At 42.5% G+C, this 20,826-nt stretch overlaps 1 pseudogene; it reads left to right on the top strand.

Annotated features, from left to right (window-relative positions):
- Positions 1-11,616: 11,616 nt before the first annotated feature.
- LOC109916364 overlaps positions 11,617-20,826 on the top strand; it is a 33,790-nt pseudogene continuing 24,580 nt past the window's right edge.

The following is a 20,826-nucleotide window of genomic DNA, read 5'->3' as shown; positions in this document are numbered from 1 at the left end:
GAACTGACACATCTTCCTTCAGTTAAGGTTTTTTTGTTGTTGCGAATATGACTGTAAGTCTCTGATCCTGCTGCAAACGTCGGATACTTGCCGCTGACTCTATCATATGTCTGATCAGTGCTCGCTATTTCCAGCCTTACGTGGAAATCCTGCATGCCACACTACTGGATATCTGGCTTTTCATAAACTCTCCATATCATAGATAGTGCATTCCAACCCAAGAACATGATTTTTCTTCTGTCCCTGCCTCCGCCTCCGCCTATTTTCTGCTGAAATTCTTTGCATAACTTTGAATCGACAATTGCTATGCTTTCTCCAGTTAGAGCACTCTCACAAAATATTCCTAATCTTGCTGATCTAGACGGTCTTTCAACGTGTACATTGTGTCAAATTCCTTTGTCTCCCTGGCGTGTTAATGAAACCTCAAGGCCTTGTTCTTGTTCACATTCGAAATTACTTGCAGTGTTGTTGCCCACGCAAATTCCAGACGACGCACTGTTACTTGTTGTTTGGCTTTGTCTCTCTCTCTCCAACCTCTCTCCGTATCCCCCCTAACCAACCCCCACTCGTTTTACCAGCAAAGACGAGTCTTCCGTCGTATCTACCCTCTCTTAACTACTTGTCATCTCAGCATACCTTGCTTGCTTTGTACTGTTTCTAAACCTCGTTTGCTTTTGTCACCTTGGCTGTAGCAAATGGCTATGACTTGGCATTTATTTCAGTTGGATGAGAACTCATTTGAATGCCACAGCATTTTGCGATGTTTTCTTTCATGGTCAAAGTCAAGATCTGAATTAATTATGCCACTGTACCTATTGAACTTCTTCACGTCATTAAAACTTTTAAAACAGACATCTCACTTTCCTGAGGACAAGTGAAACTGGTCTTAACAGAATACTTGTCGAGATACATCCAAATAACATCAGTCTATCATTCTATTGGAGGTGAGTGTAGAACGCAATTCAACGGCATCCATTTCCCATTTTTTTTTTCTGTTTTCTTTCTTATCGTGCCAGAAACCCGCAACAACTCCTTTCTATAACCCACTGTTAATACATCTTGATGGCCTTCTGCGCATTTTCCATCCGTCTGAATAGGTAATTGTCTCTACTTCCTAATCAATATTTCATTTTTAAGATAGTAAAATTCCAGGATTCAGATTCTTCTTCTGCGCAAGATTTTTAATTCGACTGCTTTAGTTTTGCATCTTTCTGTTATAATTCAGCCAACTTCTCAGAACTAAAAATACCCACTTTGTCCTCCACCTCTTCTTGTTTTCTTCTCAACCATTGGATCAATCGTAGTTTCTGATAACTGCACTTCAAATTCCTTATCGTTATTCTTCGATTTCTCCTCCTGTGTCCACCTATGGCTTTGTAGCCTTATTACCACACAGTCAGGAAAAAATCTCACGATGTACTTGCGCAACACATCAGTTGCCCGATTTTCCACGGACTTTTGAACTACATTAGGCATCACTCCTACGTGTGGATCCAGCTGTATCATTACCAAGAATAAACTGTATTTCCAGGAAGGAGAATCTCTCTTTTGCTTCTACCACCACTTCACCATTTATCTCCGGATCTCCAAACTCACTTTACATGATGGAACACTGCTCTTTACAACACTACTTCCACGTGCTACCACCTTTTCTCGCAATATTCCTTCTGAATGAAACATCTCCTCATCTCTTACCATTAGAGATTGACTTGCTCCCCTATTTCTTAAAATCTTAATTTCTTTACCCGCTCCTCCTCGTACACACGAGTAAACTTTATCCAAGCAAGTAAATTTTTCAAAAAGATCTGACACTTTCTTCTGAACCAATCCTCGACGAGACTATATATTTTGTTTCACATTTCCAGCTACCACCGTGCATTCCTTTTACCATTTTAGCAAACCCACTGGCTTATCCTGTTTCCAATGTCCGTCGTCACGGTCCTTTTTTTAAAACCACCAATACTGTGACTTAATATATGCTACTTTATGACAGTGTAAACACCCACGGCTTTTTACTTCTCATGGGTTTCCTTTTTATCTGCGGTAAATTATCTTTACAACCTTCTGAGAGAACTCCTTTTCCCGTCTGCAGTGAGGATTTCTCTTTTCTCCAATTTCTATCCCTCACAAATTGATATTGATGTCAGAAGCTATGCTTTGACTTATGATCTAACTCATAATCTTCTGCCATTTAAGATGATGATCTCGCAGGTTTAACTCTCTGCTCTTACACATGTATGTGTCCGGAAGTTAATTCTTAAACTCTTTCATATTTATTTGACTTTAATGTTTCAGTTCCAAATTTCGTCTTTCAAAAGTTCCCTCTTTCTCCCTTTATTCGGCAAAGACTATTCTTTCTTTTTTCTTTTCCTTCTGATTTAAACCGTAACTCAAGCTGTTTCATTTAATTTTCATATTCAAGATGTTTGGCTTACTAAAATGCAATACTCCACATTTATGTGAATCAAACTCCATCTGTCACTCTTGGGCACATTGGCCCATCAGATAAAGGTCCCGTTGTACACTGAGCCAATTTTCTTCACTATCTACTACACCACTTATTTTGGCGTCATCTGCAAACTTAGTGACCACACCTCCTGTATTCCAAATCATTTACATAAATGACAAAAAAAAACAGTGGAACCAGCACTGATCTTCGTGGCATCCCATTTTTCACAGTCATCCGGTCCAAAAACAATTCTCCACCACGACCATCGGTAATCGAAATCCAAGCCAATTTTGTATCATATTACCCAACTGCCCCATATCCCATGTAAACTAAACTTACTAACCAGTCTACCATGAAGGACCTTGTCTAATACCTTGCTGAAGTCAGTACAGACAACAACTGTTTGTCTGCCTTAGTTATTTTTTCTTAACCTCGTCAAAAATCAGTTACAATTACCCACGCACAAAGCCGTGCTGGATATGCTTAATCACTCCTTGCCCCTCCAAATGCATGCAAATCCCATCCTCAAGAACGCTTTCCAACAACTTATCCACTACTGACGTGAGGCTTCCAATCTATAGTTCAAACCAGAGCAGGACTTATACAGTTAATGGTAGGGCACTGGGGACTGTTGCTGATCAGGGAGACATATGGGTGCAGGTGCACTGTTCGTTGAAAGTGGAGTTACAGTGTAGTGAAGGACGCGTTTGGTACGCTTGCCTCATTGGTCGCAACATTGAGTATAGGAGTTGGGAAGTCATGGTGCAGCTGTACAGGGCATTAGAAAGGGCACTTTTAGAATACTGCGGGCAATTTTGGTCACTCTTCCACAGGACAAATGTTGTTAAATGCTCGGTGGTGAAGAAATGGTTTACTAGGATGTTACCAGGATTGGAGGGTTTGAGCTATAGGAAGAGATTGATTAGTGTGGGACCCTTTTCCCTAGCGTGTTAGAGATTAAAATCATGAGGAGAGTGGATAAAGTGAACAGCCAAACTGTTTTTTTGTTCCCTGGGGAGGGGACTCGAAAACTAGAGTGCACAGCTTTAAGGTGAGAGGAGAAAGATTTAAAGGGACCTGGGGTGCATTCTGTTTTATTCAGAGGGTGGTAAGTGTCTGGAAAGATCTGCCACAGGAAGTCGTGGAAGCCGGTATGATTACGTCATTTGGAATGCATGTGGATGAGCACCTAAATAGGAACGTATTAGAGGGATATGGGTCAAATGCTGGCAAATGGGACTAAGCCCATTTTGGATGTCTAGTCAGCACAGACGAGTGGACTGAATGATCTGTTTCTGTGCTGTATAGCGCTACTACTTCATAACTCTAGAAGTTGAACTAATGCTTCAGCCTTGATTTAATTCTTTATGCAGTAGTCGTAAAGGGATACTTTACACTCAAATTGAGGAGAATCCGATTTTATATAAATTGCAAGTAGATGATTAAAAAGAAAGGTATTTTTGTTCAAAATGTTGACATGATCTGAGGCATTTAATAAAGATTGGGTGGTAAATTTCTGAGGAAGAACTGAAAAGAGAATAATTGAAATGGTAAATATTACATGGCTGTGATTATGGAGCACAGGGAACAGCGAATAATTAGATAACATTCTCATGCAGCTGCTGCATGTACATTTGGCCAGTTGGCCTCTTTTATGATGCCTGATTCCATCTGTACAATCTTCACTCTAAACCGTCTCTCCATTCACTAATTAAAAAAAAGGCTTGTTTCCAGTTCATGTGGGTCCCAATGAGATTTTACTTGTGTGTGTGTGTGTGTGTTTGTGTGTGTGTGTGTGTATGTGTCTGTTCATTAATAACTTAATAATCTGCGTTCATATGAGGATCCCCGGATTCATCACTGTGCCTCTGAGCGATTCAGCACAGAATACAGAGAGCACTCCTTCTGATACTTGTCCACATGTTGCACAGACAACACTTGCCTGCTCGTGGAGAAAGAGGACCAAGCCTTATACATCCATGATCTCATCCCTGCCATTGTCTCCTCCTGTTTGAGCATCCTTCAAGACGAAATGGAGAGGAATTTGAGAATCTTCATCCAGGAATGAGAAATGTTAACATCCACTTTCAGTGGGTAATTGGGAAGGTAAATGACCTTTCTTTCGTAGGGAATGGAGTGTAAAAGTCAGGAGGTTTGATATGGAGGGTGATCCGAACAGATTGGGCCTCGACTGCTTGGACTTTCTAAGAATGAAAGCTGTCCCTATTGAAACATATAAGACTTTTAGAATACGTGCAGGGTAGATGTGGGGAGGATGTTTCCGCAAGTGGGACAGTCTAGGACAAAGAGTATAATCTTAGAACAAGGAGTCGTCCTCTTAAGACAGATGGGGAGGAATTTCTTCTTTCAGAACTTAGTGAATTTGTGGAATTCTTTAGAGCAGAAGGCTGTCGAAGGTGCGTCATTCAATATATTCAATGCTTTGATTTAGGAAGAGAATCAAGGGTTATGGGGAAAAGCCAGGAAAGTGGAACTGAGGCTGATCAGATCAGCCAGGATCTTATAGAAATGCACTGCAGAATAGATGGGCTTAATGGACTATTTCTTCTCTTATTTCACATTGTTTGCTGGTAAAACTGCACTCCTCCAATTCTTCCCAATGGAAGATTTTAACAGATTAGGCTTTGACCACAACAACATCAGCAGTGATGTTCCGAGGATGAAGCATTCCCTCCATCATTCTGTCCACCTCTCACTCCTCCTTTAATACTTTCCTTAGGAGCAATTGCATTGCCTTAGCATTGGAACATCCGTCACTAATACCTACTCATACTGATCAGCGTTCAACCATAATTTATTTAATAGAACGATTTCATACCTGTTCATTTCTTCGGTTCTATATCTGGGTTCGACCACATTGGGAACATTGTGTGCAATTCTGGTCTCCATATACCTGGGCTAGAAAAGATTTGGAGTGTTGTGCAACCTTTAGACCTACTTAATCCTTGGTTAGACCAAGGATATATCGCTGCTGACAGAAAAAGTCTTGAAATTGCCCCTTCAAATAGAAAGTGGAAATTCCAGCACCTTGTCTGGTGCCATCAGCACGTTTGACCTTTCTTTCTCGATACCATCGATGGAGTTCGTGATGGCAGGAAGAACTGCAGAATAGATGAGAGTGAGTTGTTTCTTTTTCTTCAGGTCCTGCAAGGCAAAGTGAACTACACAGAAGGAATGTGTCCCAGTGTGCGACCCGCCTAAAGCCCCAACTGACATCAATTCTGATTTCTGGAGATCAAACTGCGTTCCATTGTGTAAGTCCAATGACCCATGGCCAATGTCTTTCTGAACCACGTCAATAAAACTCATCGCATTGATCCCTGCCTCTTTTACGTGTCCCACGTTTTTTAAAATTCAGATTTGTGTTTGTGATCATATTGAACAAGAGGGAGAAAAAGTCAGAAGCAGAAGGATCACATCAACATCTTGTAACTCCAATGTAACCATCCTCAGAGAATCAGAGCTTACAGACAGACCAGACTGCCATTACCCTCGGGGCACCCTGCCATCATGGAAGACATCGTAATGAAATTCTCCTGTTGATTCCCACCTTCCAGGCTCCCACAGCTGATGGGTTTTGTCCTCCTTTAAGCAGTAATGGTAAACATACTGAGTGGAACCAGGGCTTCAGATCTATTATGATCGGCTGACCAGAGTCTCCAGCACCAAGAGAGTTTCCTTCACCAAGAGAGTGCCAACAAATCCATATGGCTGTCTCTTTGCAATGCACACCATTATTACCAAGACTGACAGAGAATATGCAGAATGAATTCACCGACTTCCAACAACTATAATGATCACATTCGTTGAACTCATAGCAATTGGCACATGGGAGAGATAAGAATAAAGAACAGTACAGCACAGGAACAGGCCCTTCAGCCCACCAAAATTGCACTGACACATAATGTTTTTCAACAGGGAATGCCTTTGAACTATATGCAGCCCATATCCCTCTATTCTTTGCCTATTAATACTTCTGTCAAGATGGCTGTTAAATGCTGCTGTTGTACCTGTCTCCACCACCTCCTGTGGGAATGCATTGCAGGCACTTACCACAACCTGTGTTAAAAAGTTGTCCCTCTTTTGCCTTAAACCTATATTCCGTTGTAATTGACATTTCCATCCATGACTTCCATAGTTTTGTAAACTTCTATCATGTCATTCTTATTCTTCAACGTTCTAGTGAAAACAAACTAAATCTCTTTATCAAATCTCTCCTTGGCTAATATACCCACCAAACTAGACAAAATCCTGGTAACCCGTTTCGGTTATCTTTCCAAATCCTCCTCATCCTTCTGGTATTGTGGCGACCAGAACTGTACACAATATTCCAAAAGTGGCCTATCTAAAGATGCAACATAACTAACAATGTGTATACTCTATTCCCTGACCAACAAAGATAGGCAAGCCTTCTTATACATCTTATCCACTTTACTTGCCACTTTCAGAGAACGTTGGGCCTGTATGCGTAAATCCATCTCTATATCGAAGCAACTAAAGATTCTGCCTGTTATGAGGGAACTTGTCAAATGTGTTGCTAAATTCCATATTGACAACGTATACCACCTTATCCTCATCAATCATTGTCAACTGCTCAAAAAATCTCAATCAAGTTTGTGAGACAGAACCTCTCCTGAACAAACAATGCTGCCTATCGTTAATGAGCCCATATTTTTCCAAATGTGAGTAAATCCTATCATTACAAATCTTCTTCAATAATTTCCTCATCACCAGAGAAAGGCTTCCTGGCTTGTACTTTCACGATTATACCTCATGTTCTTCAAAGGAACAACATTGCTATTCTCCAGTCCTCTGAGACCGTTCCTATGACTAAACAGGATGCACCTAATTAGTACAAGGCCCCAGGAATTTCCTCACTTGCCTCCCTCAGCATTTGGGGGTAGATCTCATCAGGGGCCTGGGAACTAGATGAACTAAATGCCCTTCAATACATCCGACACTGTCTCTTTTTTATATTTACATACCCTGGAATATCAATATAACCCTCCAGGGACTCACAAAGCACCACGGCCTTCTTCTTTGTCAATTCAGATGCGATCTATTAGTTAAGGACCTCATCCACTTCCTCTGGCTCCATGCATCCATTCTCTTTTTTGCCTTGAGAGTACCTATCCTTTCCTTAGCTCTCCTCCTGCTCCTTAGATATGTATGAAATGCCGCTGGATTTTTCTTAATCTGTTCGGTACTAAAAAGTACAATCTTAAAATAGTAATTTCGGGATTACTGCCAGTGCCACATGCCAGTCTGAGTAGGAATGCCAGAATCACTATGATGAATACGTGGCATGACGAATGGTGCAAGAGGGAGGGATTCAATTTCCTAGGACATTGGAATAGGTTTTGGGAGAAATGGGACCAGCACAAACTGAATGGGCTGCACTTGGGCAGGACTGAAACCAATGACCTGGGGTAGTGCTTACTTGTGCTATTAGAGAGGGTTTCAAAAAAAAAATGGCAAGAGGATGAGAACCAATGCAGGAATACGGAGGGAAGTAAATTGGGGATGGAAACAAAAGTCAGGAAGACGAAAAGTGAAAAATGGAAGGCGGAGAAGCAAAGACCAAAGTTCAACAAGCTCCACATTACATCACAATTCTAAAATTACAAGAAATGTAAAAAAGAAAAGAGCGTGAAGGATCTCTGTTTCAATCTCTGATCCTGCTGCAAACGTTGGACACTTGCCACTGATTCTATCATATATCTGATCATTGCTCGCTATTTCCAGCCTTACATGGAAGTCCTGTATGCCACACTATTGGGTGAATTTACCGTGCAGGCAGTAATTAAAGGATGTGATGTAATTGGGATCACGGAGGCATGGCTTCAGTGTGGCGAAGAATGGGAACTCAGAATCCAGGGTATTCAATTTTCAGGAAAAATAGATGGAAAGGAAAGTGAGTTGGAATGGCATTGCTGGTTATGGAGGAGATTACACAATGGTAAGGGAGAGTATTGGTTGGATGAAATGGAATCTGTATAGCTGTGACCAATAGATTGGACAAAGGTGGTTAAGTATATATTGTGTATCCGGAATTCAAAAAAAAACCTTTGACAAGGTTCTACACAAGAGATTAGTAAGCAAAATTAAAGCTCATGGTATCGCAGGTAATGTATTGATGTGCATATAGAACTGGTTGACAGATAGGAAGCAGAGAGTGGCAGGCAGTGACGAGTGGTGCACCACAGGTTGCAGTGCGGGGATCCTAGCTGTTCACAATATATATTAACGATTTGGGCAAAGGAATTGATTGCAACATCTCCAAATTTGCAGGCGATTCTAAGCTGAGTGGTAGTGTGCGCTAAGAGGCTGCAGGGTGAATTGGACAGGCTGGCTGAATAGGCAAATACTTGGCAAATGCAATATTGTGTGGAGAAACGTGAGGATATCGATTTTAGAGGCAAAAACAGGAAGGCAGATTATTGTCTGAATCATGACAGTTCAGGAAAAAGTGAAGTACAATGAGTCATGGATATCATGATGGAACAATCGTCGAAGATTGGCACGCAGGTGAAGTAGACATTGAGGAACACTAATGGGACACTGGCCCATAGCGAGAGGATTTGAGTATCGGAGTCGGGATGGCTTGCTGATTTTATATAGGTCCATCGTGAGCCCACACTTTTAGTATTATCTGCAGTTTTGGGCTCCTAGTCTGAGGAGCGACAATCATGCTATTCTGGGAGACCAGCAAAAGTTCACCAGACAGATTCCTGTCATTACAGAACTGACATATGAAGAAAGATTGGATCATCTGTGCTTGAACTGACTAAAATTTCGAAGAATTGTGGGGGGGGCGCGGGCGCGGTGGAGATTATCATAGATACACGGGAAGGATGTCCCTGATATTGGGGAAGTCGGGAATTAAGAGTCGCAGTCTGAGAATAAGGGTTAAACTATTAAGCACTGAGATCAGGAAGAATTGCTTCGTTTAGAGTTGTGAAAACCTGGAATTCTTTTCCACAGAAAGCTGTTGAGAACAGTTCATTAGATATAATCAAATGGGAGCTCGACGTGGTCCTTGCATCTAAAGGGATCAAGGAGTTTGGAGAAAAGGCAGGAGTGGAATACTGAAAATGCATGATCAGCACTCATACAGACATAGACACACACACTGACACACACACACACACACACACACACACACACACACACACACACAGGCACACACAAACACACAGACATGCACACATACAAACACACACTTGTGTGCACACAGTGATGACTGGCTGTACCTCGGATCTGTTAAATAGACATTTCACTCACTGAGACCAGAAATAACTGGAATCAAAGATTATATCAGCTTTCCTGTGGCGTTTTATTTTAAACCAGAGGAGAGATGTATCTAAGTAAAAACTGAACTCACGAATCTTTGAAAGATATTCTTCACTATTTTGGGGAATCAGTTCACAGAAAAGGGGGCCATTTGGGCCATTGTGCCTCTGCTAGATCTTTAACAAAGCGTCTGAATTATGTCCATACAACACCACTTCTTTTCTCCAGTCTCTGTTTGTTCTTTGCCCTTTCAATTATTAATGCAATTCCCCCCTTTTTTTAAAGTTAACTGTTGAAACTGCTTTCATTGTCCTTCCAAGAATCATATCACAGATGACAGCAACTGACTATAAACCTAGTCCAGGAAAGAGGGACTTCGTTTTTGACGACACAAACTGGATGGGTTGAAGGGCCTTTCTGGACGATATAACTTTATAATTCTACAGATTCTCTTCATCTCCAGCCTAATTCTTTCTTCAAATATCTTCACTCTGTTTCTACCGGTTACCAAATTTCTCTCCCTCAGGAATTTGTCCTGAATCTGTCGTGCTTGGCTCAATGCCAGGGCAACACAGCACGATGTGTACATTCTTCGTGTGAAGTTGGGTCTTCATGATCATCAATGCTTCAAGGCCCTGTCCACACCAGTACTGTCACTAACAAGAATATGTTGGCATGGGCAATGTCAAATAGGTCTCTCCCTCTTGCTGGTCCTCTCTCTAAACTGATACAATTTCTCTCCCTCAGGCCTTGGTGGGCAGTGCTCTGTCCAGAAAACCTTCGTTGACACATACTCATGTCCTATAGCTGAGTACATTCTGTGGCCTTGTTAAACCTCAATACTTGCTCCAAGTAATGTTGATCAAAGAGTAGGGCATGTGCCTCCGCTTGGGTAATGGGATAGACGGTACTCCGCATGAAGAGTCCTTTGCCATATTACACTGATGACAGAATTCAATTTCAGAATTGGCAGGAAGCTTGAATTGGAGGCACACGGATATCAAGAAGTAGATTTCAGCTGGAGACTACACAGACAGAGGAGACAGAGGTCGTAGATGATATGCATTGATACTAATCACTCAGGATGGTATTGCATGCTGTATAGGCATGATGGGCCAAATGGGCTCCTGCTTTCACTCGGAATGTTCCTATCGATGATGCACATCTAACAAGGTCCCTTGCAGGCATCACTGTGTTAGCAGTGATGGACTGCACGAGCACCAGTGCCAGGCAACAATGGAGAAAAGGCAGCACCATCTTCATTCTTTTCTATTCCCCTCACATACACACTGAGCTCTAGGAACACAGAAACTCATTATAAATATGCAAAACACTCTTTAGTTAATCATCACCTAGATACCTTAAGATTGGACCCAGCTTAGGACATTTAAAGAGACAGTTCACTCACCAAGAGCAGCAGGAACTGGGAACAAAGATTAAATGTGTTTCCCAGTCTCTTCCTTTAGAAACTCGTGCACGCAGCTTATGTTAACAGTGGACAAATCAGTTCCCAGTCTGAAATGTGGCTTGATCCACATCATCACATTTTTATTTAAAGTAAGGTGTAATTTTTCACTGAGGTACAAGGACACAATACTGAAAATGTGAATTTAAGAATAACGCTCAAATTTATTTCAGCAAAAAAAAAGTCATTGAATTTCAGGAAAAATGCAGTTGTTCCTTTCTAAACACTTTATGACAGATTCCAAATGTTGGGATACAGAGGGTGCAGAAATATTGATGTTCTCCTCAACACAGCCCGAGGAATCTCAGCCATGAATATAGATGTTAAAAGTACTGAAATGTTTTGACAGAGAGTGAGGCATCCAGGAAATGCTCTGCAGTATCGCGGCATGTCTCCTGTGGCGACGTCTTCAAAACTCACGATCGCTATCACCAAGAGGTGCAAGGGTAGCAGACACAAGGGAAAAAATAACATTGAAAGTTTGTTGTCAAATTCCCGATTGAAAATGTTGGAATATTTTTCTTAAAAGGTATTTGAGAGTACTTACCATGAAAACATGGTGGAAATTTAAGAGGGTAGTTCATCACTACTTTTATAAGGAGATGATGTTCAATTTTGTTTCATTCACTCGTGGGATGTGTATGTGTCTGACTAGTGTGGGCTACCAAATATTCAACTTTTAGCCCTAATCAGGAGAAGGACAAAACCAGTTCAACTTAAGGTCAGTGGAAAACCACGGGATGTTGATATGGGGCATGCAGCAATGATAATTGGGCGGTGATGGTCTAGTAGTATTATCACTGAATTGTTAATCTGCAGGTCTAGTTAAAGTTCTGGGGACTCGAGTTCGAACCTAGGCGCGACAGATGGAATAGTTCGAACTCCATAAAAATCTGGAAATGGAAGTTTAATGATGGCCATGAATCAATTATCGCTTGTTGGGAAAAATTAGGGAAGGAAACTGCCTTTCATTAGGAAAGAAAACTGCAATCCGTATGTGATCAGCCGACATGTGACTTCAGACTCACAACCATGCAGTTGCTTCTTAACTGTCACGTGGGTAATTAGGGCTGCACAATAAATGTTGATGTCCTCATTTTGTGAATGAATAAAATAAATAACATTATTACGATGGTGAGTTTCTCTATCGTTTTTGATGGTCATTGCCTGGCACTTGTGTGCTATGATTGTTATGTTCTACTTGTCTGTCCAACCCTAAACATTGCCCAGGTCTTGCTGCATTTGGCCATGGATTGCTTCAGCATCTGAATAGTTGTGAAAGCTGCTGAATATTGCTTCCATGGATGAGGGAAGACGTTGCACTGATCAAGGCAAAACGGATATATTCGCTTATATCTTGTAGATTTCTTGTAGATAGTTGACAGGCTTTGGGGAGCCGGGAGATGAGTTTATTTTATTTTTCTTGCTGCAGGATTCTTAACTTCTCATCTGCTTGTGTAGCCTTTATAATACCATAGTGAGTCTATTTCATGCTCATGTTTACAGTAATCTCCAAAATTTGTCAGTTGGGATTTCATTGATGGTAATATCATTGAAAGCCAAGGAACGATGATCCGATTCTCCATTGTTAGAGATGGTCATTGTCTGGCATTTGTGTGGCACGAATGGGTACTTCTCCTTATTCTACTTAGAAATTTCTCCTTATTCCATTCGATTCAAGTTCACAAAGGGCTCTGTGATGTCACACTCAGTCAAATGTGACAACGATATTAAGATCAGTTACAATCATTTCCACTGTAATTCAGCTGCCTTGATTTATTTTTGGACCAAGGTGGTAATGAGGTCAGGATCTGGTGGAAACAAACTCAGCATCAATGATCAGATTATTGCCAGGTAAGTGCCTCTTGAAAGCACTGTTGATGATCCCTTGCTTCATGTTACTGATGATCAAGGTTAGACTGATGGGACCGTAATTGAACAGATTATATTGCTCCAGTTTTATGTGTACAGGATATTCGTGGCCATTTTTCACATTGTTCATTGGTGTTAATATTGTAGCTGTACTGGAACAGCTTGTTTAGAGGGTTGGCAAGTTCTGGAACACAGGATTTCTGTTGTATTACTGCAATGTTGTCAGGGCTCGTAGCCTTTACAGTACCCATTGACTTCAGTGACTTTCTGATATCATGTGCATTGAATAAAAATTAACTGAAAACTGGCGTCCATGACACTGAGGACCTATGGGGGAGGCCGTGATGAATCTTCCACACTCCCCTCTTGGCTGACAGTTTTTTTTTTCAAGCACTTCACCACTATCTATTGCACTGATGGGTCGAGTTCTCCTAATATTGAGGATGAGGCCTCTCCTACAGTGAATTGTTCAATTTTCCCTCGCTGTTCCTGGTAAGAGGTTACAGGACTGCAAAGTCTAGTTCGTTTCATTGGTCGTGAAATCGTTTATCCTTATCGTTCAGTTTTTTAAAATGATTTCTCGCATACAAGTATTTCTCTGTTGTAACTTCTCCAGGTTATCATCTCATGTCTAGGTATGTCTAGTGCTGCTCATGGCATAACCTTCGGCACCCTTAATTGAACATGTATTGATCACCTGGGTTGATGTTAGTGGTGAAGTCGGTGATATGCTGAACCGTGAGCTTGCACATTCTCCTGCTGCTGATAGCCCACTCTGCCTCATGGACACCCTGTTGTGATTTGCTTGATATGTTTGAATTCTATCCCATTTCGCAAGAAGGTAGTGCTGCACAGCATGATGGAGGGAGCTACAAAATGTGAAGATGTACTTCCTCTCGACAATGACTGTATGGTTATCACTCATCCTGATCCGGTTATGGCGCGATGTGCCTGCAGCAGGCAGATTGGTAAGGATGTGGTCAAGAATGTGTTTTCCTTTTGTTGGTTACTTCACCACATGCCCCAGTCTAGCAGCTTTGTCCTTTCAGAATTCACCAGTGTTTCTCAGTAGTGGGGTTTCTGAGCCACCCTTTGTGATTGACTTTGAAATCATAAATCTTCCAGTGCCATCCAATGTTGGATTATTTCGATGTCAATGCACTTTGAAAATATCCAATCATTCTTCCCTTGCGTACTCACATTCAAAACGTAAGACTTTCTTTTCCCATGACAATAATACAACTATGTCTCCAAATATTCTTCAGTCAAGGTACGAGTACATTTTAAGTTCCTTCTATTTGTCTCATAAGCATGTAATGTGATATATGAATATCAGTGTCGATGTGATACGAGGTATGTAATCTGTGCCTTTCAAATACTGGCGGGATGTCTCAAACAGCATATCACTCCATCTCTTCACAACAAGAAAATGACTGCACCCAACCAGTCTGTGCTCACAAAACCCCAAACTCAGTGTCCAACATTAACTACGGTTGGACAACATTTGTCTCCCTAATTCATTCGTGAGCTTCGCTGGCTTGGCCAGTATTTATTGCTTGTCACTCGTTGCCCTTGAGAAGGTGTTGATGAACTGCCTTCCTGATCTGCTGCTGACAATAAGATGCAGCTAGACTTACAATGCCTAAAGGGAGGACGTTGAAACAGAGATACTGATGGAATGGCCATAGATTTTCAAATTTGGGTGGTGTATGGCTTGCAAGGGAACGTTAAGATTGTGGTGTTCCCATGTGTCTCTTACCCGGTCCATCTCGGTGGTCGTGGCTTTGGAAGGTGCTGTACAACGAGGCTTGGTGAATTTCTGCAGTGCATCAAGCATATGGTAGATATTGCAGCTACTGAGTGCCATTGGTGAAAAAAAAAAGCACGTTTGTTGATATGGTGGAAAACATGAGGAGTGTTTTATCCGAATGATATCACACTTCTTTACTACACGAATCTTCCAATCAGGAAGTGAGAACTCTGTCACAAGGGGCAAAAGCACCACGGACATGAGTTCGATTTCATTCTTGGGTGACTGCCTGTGTGGAGTTTGAACATTGTCTGTGTGGCTACGTTCTTTTACTCTGGGTGCTCCAGTTTCCTTCCACAGTCCAAAGATGTGCAGGGTAGGTGGATTGGCCTTGTTAAATTGTCCATAGTGTCCAGGTGTGTGTAGTTTAGGTGGACTAGCCATGGAAAAGGCCGGGTTACAGAGATCGTGTGGTTTTGGGTGGGATGCTTTTTGGACGGTCGGTGTGGACTTGATGGACTGGATGGCCTGCTTCTACACTGTAGAGATTCTATGATTTTAAGGCTAACTTGCGTCTTGTACAGTTTTTTTTGGGATTCAGGAAGTGAATTGTTGGTTGTAGAAATCCTAGACTTTGGCCTGATCTCTTGCCTCAGTATATATATGGCCAGTCCAGTTCAGTTTCTGATCAATGGTAAATCCCAAACTGTTTACATTTAGTAAGTGATGGTTAGCCATATTTAATATCAAAGGTCAATATGGCAGTCGGTTCCATGGTGTAATGGATTGCACTCTGGGCTTTGAATCCAGCGATCTGAGTTCGAATCTGGGAGGGACGTCTAACCATCGGGGCAGCAGGGTGGCTCAGTGGTTAGTACTGCTGCCTCACAGCACGAGGGACTCAGGTTCGATTCCACCCGCGAGTGACTGTCTGTGTGGAGTTTGCACATTCTCTCCATGTCTGCGTGGGTTTCCTCCAGTTTCCTCCCACAGTCCAAAGAAGTGCAGGCTAGGTGGATTGGCGATGCTAAATTGCCCATAGTGTTCAGGGATGTGTAGTTTAGTGGGGTTGGGGTCTGCGTGGGATGCTCTGAGGTTTGGTGTGGACTTGTTGGACCAAAGGGCCTGTTTCCACACTGCAGAGTTTCTATGATCTATGATTAAATAGTGTTTTGATTCTCCATTGTTAGATATGACTATTGTGTGGAATTTATATAGAGTAAATATTATTTGACTTTTTTTTCATTTCAAGCCTGGAAATTTTCCAGATCTTACAGCATTTGAACATGGATTTCTTTGGCATCTGAGTCGTCATAAATTCTGCTAGACATTGTGCAATCATCAGTTAACATCTCCACGTCTAATCTTATGATGGAGGGAACATCATTTATGAAGTAGTTGAAGATGGTTGGACATCGGACAGTACACTGAGCAACACTTACAGTGGTGACGACTAACCACCAACAACCTGAACCATCTTGCTCAGTGTCTGGTATGACTCCAAACAGCGGAGAGAATCCCACGAATTCCATTGAATCCGCATTTGCTTGGGGTCCTTGATGTCACACTGCATCAAATACAGCCTTAATGTTAAGCACAGTCACATTCATCCATCTCTGGTATTCTGGTCTTTCGTCCGTATTTAAATCAAGTCTCAATGAGGCCAGGAGCTGAGTGGCTTTATTGGAACCGAAACTGGGGATCACAGAGCAGGTTGTCACTAAATAGGTGCTCCTTGATTGGGAAGTTCTTGAACAGATGGCTTCAGCTGTACTGCTGCAATTGCAATGGGCACTGACAACATTGCAGCAATGCAATTTCAATGAACCCTGACAACATTGCAGCAACTGCTGCCTGATATCTCGCAGAGTGATTCAAATTAATTGAAGGCTATTGTCTGTGAAACTGGGTCCTCTAGAGATAAATCAGCCACACAGCACTTCAAGCTGTTTCAAATGGTGCAACCTTATCTTTTGCACTGTTGGATTGTTTTCTCCTACCAATAACACTGAGCCTCCTCCTACAGTGAATTCTTCAACTTTCCACCACCATTCACGATGGAAGGTGGCGGGAATGCCAAGGTTTGTCTCATCCATTCGTTGTGAAATCGCTTCGTCCTATCTGTCAGGTTCTTCTTATAATTTCTGGCATGTAAGTATTTCGATACTGAAACTTTATCAACTTGAAACTTTTTAAAAGATACACCTAGTGAAAGCCCTTCTGCACTCTTCTTTGAACTAGATTTAATCCCTGGTTACATGGTTGTAACAGATTTAATCCCTGGTTGTAACGTTTCCATTCACCTGCTGCCCTGTCCTTGTATTTTTTAGCCGTCATGTGCTTGAAATGAACTTTCTTTAGAGCCTTGGACAGGACGATGTAGCTTACAAGATATCATGCAGAGACTACACAAAACACTACATGGGGCAAACAGGCAGATAACTAGCAACCCGTGTCCACGACCACCAGCTAACAACTAAATGACACGACTAGATGTCCTTGGTTTCAATACACACAGACGAGAAAAAAACACTCCTTCAGCTGGGATTTTACCATAGGGTAAGCCAAACGGAGGGCAGCCAAGGAATTCTTGGAGGCTTGGCATTGATCTGCAGACTCCATCGACAAACACATTGAATTAGACCCGATATACCGACATTACAACTTACAACCTGGGCCAGAACCTACTGGAAGCAGCAAAAACCGGACCATACAAATTCAAACTGGCGCAAGGCAACAGTGTTTCACAGGTGGCTCCACATCACTGAGGATGCCACTTAGTAAGGGAGCGAAAATTCCGTTATCAAACCTCCCAGCTCGGCAAAAAAAACCCAACATCTGCAGCCTTGGTAAATTTGTACAGCGCATTCTGTAGTCGGCCCATTCTACTGATACTGTGCAGGGAATGAAAACTTGTGGATGGTATACCAATCAAGCAGACTGCTCTGTCTTGGGTGCTGCTAAACGTCTTCAGTGGTTTGGAGGTTCTCCCATCCACGTAAGCAGAGTATTCCATCATACTCCTGATTGGTGCCTTGTAAGTGACGGGCAGGCTTTAGGGAGTCAGGAGGTGAGTAATTTGCTTCAGGTTATTTAGTCCGTGATCTGCTTTTGGAGCTGTAGCAACCTTATGATGAGTCCCAGTTGAGTTTCTGGTCAATGCTGACCCACAGGATGCTTTCATTGTGGAAATTTAAACATGACAATGTCAAAAAATTTCAAAGGACGATGATGCAATTCTCCTTTTTTCGGAGATGGGTCTTGGTTGGTACTTTCGTGGTACCAGTCTTACTTGTCACTTGAGAGATCAAACTTGACGTTTTCTGAATCTTCCTGCGCTTGGATTGGGCTGTTTCAGTTTCTGTGAAGTTACAAATGATGCTGAACATTGTACATTCATCAGTGAGCGTCTCCATTCCTGACCTTGTGATGAAGGGAAATTGCTGACGGTGGTTTCACATAGGACATTCTCTGAGGAACTTCTGCGGGGATGCCTTCGAACTGGAATGACTGATACTAACATCTACAACCGTCTTACTTTATGCAAGTTACTGCAGCCAACAGAGTCTTTTCTCTGGATTCCCATCAACAATGGTTTTACATACGTTCCATATGTCACACTCGGTCAAATGGTGCTTTGATTTTCAGGGTTGTTTTTCTCATCTTGTTTCTGGTCTCTCCTGAATTTTACTCCCATTGTTGTCCAAGCGTTGTAGTGGGTTGGGGGGATTGAATAGGGGGCGAGGTAAAAAGACAGAGGGAGTGAGAGAGAGAGAGGAAGATGTGTGAATTTGCTTTCTCACAAAGGGGCAGCAGACGAAGACTGGGGACTGGGATGTTGCTGGGCAAAAAAGGTGGCCAGTCAAAAGGCCAGTTAACCTCTGCTCTCACTGTTTCATACTGTTCTCGGCCCAAGAGGCCTGGAGTCGGTGAGAGAGGGTATGGATTGAATGCAAATACAAGGGCTTTTGCAATGTGTCGTTGGGTAGGTGTTTAGTGCAGTGATTACATGGCGGGGGAGGGGGAGCAATTCGGTTGGGTGGAAAGGAGAATGAGCTTCACCAAGAATAACAGTCAGCCAGGGGTCATATCCCTATTTTGCTTTCGTGGGTGGGAGTGTTTGAAAGAGTGTTGATAGTGAAGGCAGGAGTAAGGCTGAGGGAGATTGACAGGGAGCGGACTGGAAAGAGGGAGACATAACGATGTGCAAAGAATACGGGTCAAGACAGGGTATCATGGAGTGGTTAGCCCCATAGGAAGTCTAATAGATGAAGCTGCTCAAGAGCATCAAGCAAGGGTAAATAGCTAAGAACTACTTCGATTCTTTGGATTTCTATCTCAAGCGTTCTCATTGAGCAAATCCAAGCTTGCCAACTATTTACACAGAAGGGGAGAAGAGGAGTTTTTAAGGACAGTGGGTGGGCCATGGAGCAGCTGTGGGGGAGGGGAGATCAGGTGGAGCGATGAAGCAGATCAAGGAAGGGCAGTTCCACAGGGGCCATGCTCCTATTCATGAGGAGGAGATGGATTGTGTTGACTGTGACATAGAACATAGAACATAGAACATTACAGCGCAGTACAGGCCCTTCGGCCCTCGATGTTGCGCCGACCTGTGAAACCAACCTGAAGCCTATCTAACCTACACTATTCCATTATCATCCATATGTTCCATATGTTTATCCAATGAGGCTGTGACAAAAGACGGGTGGTGAGGGAGGGAGAGAGATTGGCAGAAAAGGTGTTGGGAGAGCTGAGAAAGGCAGGAGAGATGGCACAAATGGCAGAGTACCATGGTATCATGGAGTGGACATTCCAAGTAGGAAATTTATGAAATGAGGTTTTCCAGAGGCAAATACCGATTGGCTGTTTCCCTACCTGTATTTTCTTTTCCTACCTTTGTTTCATTCTCTCTCTCTCTCTCACACACCCTGGGTTCGCACTTTTTCTCTCTGATTTCTCACTCACTCGGCCTTTCTCTCTCTCTCTGTCTTTTCTCATTTGCCTCGAATCTCTCTGCTCTGTCCCCCTGACTGGGGTAAATTTAGACTCAGTGCCACAAGGTGAATTTTCAGTTAAATCGGTGGAATCTTCGTGTTCTCGGTTTCTTCTGAGTTTCATTTCTACAGCGTCCACACTGGAGAGTTGAGAAGTGGGAAAATAAAGCATATTTCTCAATGAAGGGGAGACAGGCAATGCCTGGGTCTAGAATCTTGTTCTGTATGAAGGTAGTTGGTCAAAACGTGAATAAGTCTGCACACATGCTCACTGTGTCCTCTACGCAGGGGGTGGGAAACCGTGAGAGTATAGAGAATTGTACACGGATGGAGATACTGATGGAGTGGGTGTGCAATGGAGGACCTATAAAGAGGGAAGTTTGTTGTGCGATGCAATTAGCCAGGGCAAAGGAACTGTGGTGCAAAATTTGGGGGCGGAGAGCATTGCTGTTTTAGATCTGAGAAAGGGAGGAAGAGAGGAAAATTGAGAAGGAGAGTGCGGTGGAGAGAAGAGAACAAGGAAAAGAAAGAGATTGGGAAAGAGATTGAGAAAGAAGCAGAAACAAGAGTTGGAGGGAAAAGGAAACAAAAGAAGATGCTGTCAGTGAACGAGAAAAGATAGACAATGAAGGGTAATAAACAATAGAATTTGGAGCTAGTTGACTGGAGCAGGAAATCATCATGCATTAGGATATCCATCACTGGTTTAATTTATTTTGATGAACGTCATCTGTACAGTGGCATGGGTGGGGATTGTGGTTAGCTGAGGGTGACATGGTATCTCTTTAAATACTGTATCACAGAGCCTGCCAAACCAAACTGAGAAGTTAAATTGAACTCAAAATCGACATGTAATCATTTGAGACAACAAGGTGCAGGGCTGGATGAATACAGCAGGCCAAGCAGCATCATAGGAGCAGAAAGGCTGACGTTTCGGGCCTAGACCCTTCATCAGAAAAGGGTCTGATGAAGGGTCTAGGCC

The sequence above is a fragment of the Rhincodon typus genome, chromosome 49 (assembly GCF_021869965.1).
Source record: "Rhincodon typus isolate 14 chromosome 49, sRhiTyp1.1, whole genome shotgun sequence".
Classification (NCBI taxonomy): Eukaryota; Metazoa; Chordata; class Chondrichthyes; order Orectolobiformes; family Rhincodontidae; genus Rhincodon; species Rhincodon typus.
The sequence above is the reverse complement of the archived record's forward strand: the minus strand, read 5'-3'. Positions and strand labels throughout refer to the sequence as shown.